The following is a 6,654-nucleotide window of genomic DNA, read 5'->3' as shown; positions in this document are numbered from 1 at the left end:
GAGCAAGAGAGCCTTCAGTTCCTTCTGCCCCCTGGATAAGTTCAAGATTATCTTCTGGAGTTGAGCATTCTGAGCCTGGAGGTCTTTGACAATTTGTTCGAGGTCCATTTTTCTGTTTGGAGGAAAACCGTGAGAATACTGATCCCTTTAGAACACCGGTTATGCAATGTTATGCTATGCAATGTATGAAATGTTTTCAAGGACTTTTGGAATTTAACTTTGCATAAACTACCAAAAAAGGAAACTCTTTTTTTTTTTTTTTTTTTTTTTACGAACTAGAGAAAAGTTAAATCCCTAAGTCCTCGAAATGGTTAGTACAATGCCATGATGTTATGATGATGTTATGTATGTTATGATGTTATGTATGTTATGTAAATAACAAGCACAAGCAATTCACACAACCATCATTCCTAGGTTTTAAAGCTTGCATGAGTTCCATAGGTAAGTACCCTCCCCACTAAAGTTTGGTTGGTTCAACCTGTCCTAGAATAGTAACCGGGTTCTAGAAGGATCTCAAATCATCGACCTTTCTTTAAGTCCACTTCAGTGCAACACCAAGTGGTTGACCGAAGCTTCCCTAAAGTCCAATCTCAAAGAGTGTAGTATCGAGTCTCAACCAACCCCAGTCGGAACCGAAGTCAGTTATCTCACTACTTTCTAATGGCCAGGATAAGTCAATTAGGGTTCTAAAGGTCTGGTTAATGCTTTGATGACACCACGCGGAAGCCAAATTTTTCCTCAAGTAACATGAGGAACATCAGGACAACCAAAGTGTCACATTAACCGTAGCCATCATTTTGACCATTCCAGTATACGCCGGATAGTCGCGATGATCTATTGCTACTTACCTAAGGTACACTAGATCCGGGTGTAGGATCTTTCACTCAAGAATACCCAAGCAATCCCTTAAAAGTAAATCAGACAATTTGAAATAAGTGATCTTGTTTTTAAGGTAACCTCTCTTTTTAAAGTTTCCCCAGCAGAGTCGCCAGTTCTGTCATACGGTGAACTGACTTGGGGTGTTTTGCTTTTTATCGCAATGTCGCGGATAGCAAGAGTCGCCACCGACTTTTCTTTTATCCAATAAGGAAAGGTGGAAAAGAACAGGAAAGACCTCAATAGATTTTGGGTTCGGGAGGTACATTATACAAAGGGAAGGTGTTAGCACCCTTTGTATCCATGGTTATCCATGGGCTCTTAATTACTGGATCACTTATATTTTTGTCTGAAAAGTGTCGGTGAATTGCTTAAAAAATGTTTGAAAGAGAGTTTAACTTTGTAATGATTCTCGTATGAATGTATACAAAGTATTTATCTCATTTGATTTTGAAAAATGGTTTAGAAAAATATAACTCGGTAATGATTCTAGTATGAATGCATACCAAGTGGTGATTTTCTAGGATTTGTAAAGTGTAAAGTGTGAGGGGTGGAAAATGTTTTAGGTTATGATCCAGTAATTGAGAGTTATACCTTCCTGAGGTCGTTATGGGCATTTCCTATCCTTATGAGGGTAAAACTGTCCTTACTATTGAGAAGTAAGTAATTTTATCCTTTGGATGTTAAAGGGTCATCGTAGGGTCATCGATAGGTCATTGAAGGCAACAGTTGTAAGGATACCTTAGCATTCGAAGGGACGATCATCATTTAACCGTAGGCTACACCGAAGGGTCATCGAGGGACAAAATCGTATTTTCGAAGGCAACATCCGAGGGACTATGATTTATTTTATGATGATTTAATCGAAGGGCCATTGCTAAGTGTATCCCCACATTCGCGGGACATGACCGTTATACCGTAATACCGTAAGGCAGCAAAGAGAGGTCCAAGATCACTTATTTAAAGGTCATATTTTAAAGTCAATTAAGTAATTAAGTCCATACTAAAATCAATACATTAAAATTAATACATTAAAATTAATACATTAAAATTAACACATTAAAATTAATTAAGTAATTTAGGGTGAGTCTCCACAAGGGTATCCCACAAATAAAGTGGAAGACCTAACGGCAATCTTTTCCTGGGACATGTGAACCTTGGCAAAATTCAGCAAACGGGTTAGAATACCAAATCGGGGTGTAATCGAAGATTACACCGCAAAAGAAAATACAGCAGCATGAATGTCAGGCAAAACAGTGCATAATTAACATAGAATAGATCAGATACGCATAGGACATAACAAACAAAATATTAGCGACTGTCCCGTTCGCCTCTGCCTCGCCTAGCGAGGGCCTAGCGAATACTCGCTACATGCTCGCTTAGCGATGTGCTAGCGAGCGGCTGCGGGTTTTGAATTTCAGAACAGTATGACTTCAACCTGCGGCATAGCTTATGGCATCCAACACATAATTATACGGTTCAACATTCACAATATTCAGGCACACTTAAATTCACATGCAAAACCTCAAATATGTTTATGAATTCAATTATAATATCACATGCAAGTTAAGAACATAAAGCGGTATCACATGCAAATTAAGAAAATAAAGCGATAATAGTAATGCAAACCTGTTTGCAATCGAATTGCAACCTTGAATTGGCGAGCCGGATTGAGTTGGACGGTGGTAGCTTCGGAGCGGAGGAGCGGCCTTCAGGGTTTCTAAAGTAGCCTCCAGGGTTTTTGTGCCAGGGTTTTCGTCTGTCTCCCTCTGTTTTCGTCCCCTCTTTCATTACTGAAGTGCTGGTATTTATAATGCCCTTTTTCATGACCTAATGGGCTCAGAACGAAGCCCGAAATTTTTTGTTGTCTGTCAGCTTCGCTAGGCGAGCTGGTAGCGAACGTTTGCTTCGCTAGGCGAGCGTGTAGCGAACGTTCGCTAGGCGAGCGTGTAGCGAACGTAACGTTCGCTAGGCGAGCGTGTAGCGAACAGGCCAGTTTGGGCCATTTTCTGGATTGGGTCATTCGTGAGCTGGGCCTTTGTCCCTTTAAGATCAGTGCCATAAAATGAGTCGGAATGCCCCTGAAAAATGTCTTGAACTATTGATGGGCAAATTTTGGGGTATGACAGACTCCATCTTTACCTGTCTTCGTTGGATGTTCCCATCCTTTGTTGACAGCTCTCCAGACTTTGCTGTATAGAGACCTTAAGAAGGCTATCATACGAGGCTTCCAGTCATCATAGTTAGAACCATCCAGCATGGGTGATCTATTTGAGTATCCTACATCCTTGTCCATGATACTAGAAAGTAACTTCCCTAGATCTCACCCAGAAATTAACAGCCAGGGTTCCTGCTCTGATGCCAATTGAAATTCTAGTTAACAGACTTTCGATGTCACAAGGGATGTTATGACATCCAATTATGCGCAGACAAGAATTATGCAGAACTTAAAAAGTAAGTGCAGTAAATAACACAAGGAATTGTTTACCCAGTTAGGTGTCACACACACCTACGTTTGGGGGCTACCAAGCCAGGGAGGAAATCCACTATTAGTAGTATTAATTCAGACCTTAAACCAACTGTTTAACCCTATTACTTAATACCTACCCAATGCAATTTCAATCTTACTCTAAGATCAAAGTTCCTACTCACTCCCCCTCAATCACCTCAGTGATTACAACCTTTAATTAGATTAAAGTTTATGGTGAAGTCACACTTCAAACAACTATTGATTGTGTGCTTAACAACTTTAATCAAGATACACAACATTCACGCTTAAAAGCTTAGAGTGACACAACACTTACAACTCAATGAACACCCTAGTCCAATGCAATCATCTAGGTGATAATTGCTTGGATCACAAGATACACCTAATACAAGACACACACAAAAATACAGCAGTGAAATATATGGAACAATAAAATCTTCACGCCTAAAAATCCCTGAGTTCTGAATGAAGGGTTGCCATCCTTTTATATTGCAGCACTTGGGCCTTGTACTTGTATTTCCTGAAATTAAGGTCAAGCAAGTTAACCTAATTCCCACATATTAAGGTACTAACAAATAGGCTATTTGTTAGGTTCATTAATTGTAGCTCAGTTGTTAGTTTCCTGGATTTTAGCTCAGCTGTTGAATTCCTGAAGAATAGCCTGAGAAAAATGCTGAAACAGAAAAACTAACCAACCTACAATTTAGCATATGTTGTCTGGAATAAATGTCACAACATTCAGTTTGACGTCCAAATCATAGACCATATGCTAAGTCTGTTATTTTCATGAAAACAGACTGTACAAAATTGTTGTATTGTAGAGGACCAACCAGTTCATACTTCAGTATCAGCTTACATTAATAAATGTCAAAACATCCAATTTGACATTTACACATAGAGCCTTATGCCATGGTCTGTTGTTCTCCTGAAGAACAGACTGAGATACATACTGAAATGTAGCAGAAAACCAACCTGCCTATTATTCAGTATATGCTGTCAATGATGAATGTCATAACATCCAGTTTGACATTCAAACAGTAGGCCTTGTGCCAGGTCTGTTATTCCCTTGATAAACAGACTGGAAATAAATACTGAGTTATAACAGAACACCAACTGTTCTATTCCTCAGTATCTGTTGTCAGGGATGAATGTCATAACATCTAGTTTGACATTCAGTAGATCCTGTATTAGCTAAACCTGCAGCATACTACTCAAGTATGTCATGACATCAGTCAAGACATCAGAGTCCAGTTAGATGATCTAACACAAAATGCAGCCAATCAAACATCTCTACAGCATGTCATGACATCAGTCAAGACATTAGAGTCCAGCTAGTGTTCTAACATAAAATGCAGCCAATCAAACATCTACAATACATCTCAGGGGGAGGTTTGTGCTTTTGTAAGATGTATTCATATGTGATTACCTTGTACAAAATTGTTCATTAAAATACATGTTTTGTCATCATCAAAAAAGGGGAGATTGTTATAACAAGATTTGGTTCGAAATTTATACCTTGAGTTTTGATGATAACAATGTTGTATTTGTGTGAGAATAATTTTGGCACCCTAATAGGTTGTCATTGTTTAGCTTTAACAAATAGGTTTGATTCTTATCATATGATGTGTAACATCATTAGTTTCTGAACTTTGTGCTTCAAATTTGCTTCTGCATTGCAATTAGAAGTTCTGAAAGATGTCAATATTGCTATTGCAATGTTCTTTATGATTTTGCGTTATCTCACCCATCAGAAGCTTATGAGGAAACACTATGTTGCTATTACAATGTTCTCTCAATTGTTTTGCTTTTGGACGCGACTCTAATCAACAAGCTTCTGAAGAATGACAAGCTTCTGAAGTTGTGTTAAGTAGTTGAAGATTTTGAAGATCTCAAGACAGACGATTGAAGTTATCAAGGTTCTGACAGAGGTTCTGAAGACTCTGAAGATTCCGAAGACACTAAATAACTCAAGATAGACTATTGATGATGTCAAGGTTCTGACCCAAGGTTCTGAAGTTTCTGAATCTAGCTCTCTATTTCTTCACTTCATGTTTCAATGATCTTTTATCAGAATCTAATGAATCTAAAGATAATATCAAATGGGAACATGATCAAATAGTATATTATACAAATCGAACAACCTTTCCTCTACCTGATTTCATAGGTAATGGTTATAATATTCATCACACATGTCACTGATTTTGTGGGCAAAAAGACGTACATGGTATAATTCCTTTCTCATCCAACAGTGGACAGCCGCTCAATGAGTTTTCCCCATTTTGCCATCCAACGGTCACATGCTTACACTATATAAGTATGCTTTGGAGACTTGAAGAACTCTCGCTTTTTTCGCTCGCTCTATCGCTCACATTTTTCTACTGAACTACACAAGCTAATTTTCTTTGTGAAAAACTCCTCTTTTGTATTCAGTGTTCTTTAAGTATTTATTATTTATTTGTGTAAAATCTGCTTTTGAAGAAGCATCTTGTAACACATACACTTGTATTCAATTTGTTTTTTTGATTCCTTAAGGAGGTTATCCTTGAGAAGACAAAGAAAACTTTTCTTTGTGAATCCGTTAGGAGACTAAGGTTAAGTTGGATTCTTGAGAAGACAAAGAAGGGTATTCTTTGTGTTTATTATAATCGGTTGATTATAGTGGATTAAGTCCTTGTGTATAAGGCAAATCACCTTGGTGGGTGGACTGAATTAACTTTGAGTTTCAAGCGAACCAGGATAAAAATCTTTGTATTTTTATCTTTTCATTATATAACTTGTTAGTAAAGTTTTTATTTTGGAAAAATCTCTTACTTTTAAAGCCCAATTCAAACCCCAAATTTCTTATGTTTTTCACACCTTCATTTCTTATGTATTTTTCTCATCTTTACATGTCTGACGGGCCTATATGAAATCCCTAAAGTGCAAGAGCAGATGCACAAGCTTAAAAATTTCATTAGACTGAGACCCTAGACCATGTTAAAAAGGTCCTTAAACAATGCTAAATACTTGTCCTACTTCAAACTCTATAGTTTCAAGTGCTAGAAGATTTAGCATTATCTTTATGTACTAAATCATGTTGTGATAATCGACCATGCTTATACCTTTGTCATTTATTAGTCATTTCTCTATAATCACATGAGATAATAGACAACATCAAACACCAACAAAGTCATTAACATAAGAAACATTAAAGGATATAAAATAAATAAATTCATAAGTTTCATATCAAATGTTCTTCCTATAATTTTTTATATGCATACTTTATATTTGCAAAAATTGAGTTCTAAAAC

Source organism: Lathyrus oleraceus, chromosome 6 (genome assembly GCF_024323335.1).
Source record: "Lathyrus oleraceus cultivar Zhongwan6 chromosome 6, CAAS_Psat_ZW6_1.0, whole genome shotgun sequence".
Taxonomy (NCBI): Eukaryota; Viridiplantae; Streptophyta; class Magnoliopsida; order Fabales; family Fabaceae; genus Lathyrus; species Lathyrus oleraceus.
This window is presented reverse-complemented; position numbering follows the sequence as displayed.